We start from the raw sequence: 553 nt of genomic DNA, 5'->3' as shown, positions 1-553 counted from the left end.
CGAGGAATTGGTTTCTAAAAATGGTAAATTTTCGAAACCCAAATGTAATAGAATTCATATTTTTAGATCTCATAAATTATTTACATATACAGGCACAAATACATAATGAGTAATGGTGGAGCTTCTTTTGAAATAGAACACAACATTTATCAAAATATTGTTGAAAATTTTTTGGCACCCCTTTTATCGAGCAATAATTCGAATGTTTTTGAAACTCAGATTTTTCAAGATGCTCACATAAATCAACACTGCATGCACCCCAAGTACTGCAGTTAGTTAGGCACCTATTACTGCAATTAACGGGTTTATATTGTGATAAAATAAACATAAAATTAAGCTATTTAAAGGATCCCCTACTACTAAGATAAAGTTAAACATCTCAAAATCCTCTGTATCATTATTTGATATATTTAATTGTGTAGGTAGGTATGTGCATGTATGCATATGTCTGCCTTTACAGGGTATCATTTTCAATGTAATATATTACTTGATTTCCATAAATGATTAAAGTATCTATTAAGGCTTGGGTTCATGTCATTCACTTAAAAACTGG

This window comes from Penaeus monodon, chromosome 27 (genome assembly GCF_015228065.2).
Source record: "Penaeus monodon isolate SGIC_2016 chromosome 27, NSTDA_Pmon_1, whole genome shotgun sequence".
NCBI classification, from domain to species: domain Eukaryota; kingdom Metazoa; phylum Arthropoda; class Malacostraca; order Decapoda; family Penaeidae; genus Penaeus; species Penaeus monodon.
The sequence above is the reverse complement of the archived record's forward strand: the minus strand, read 5'-3'. Positions refer to the sequence as shown.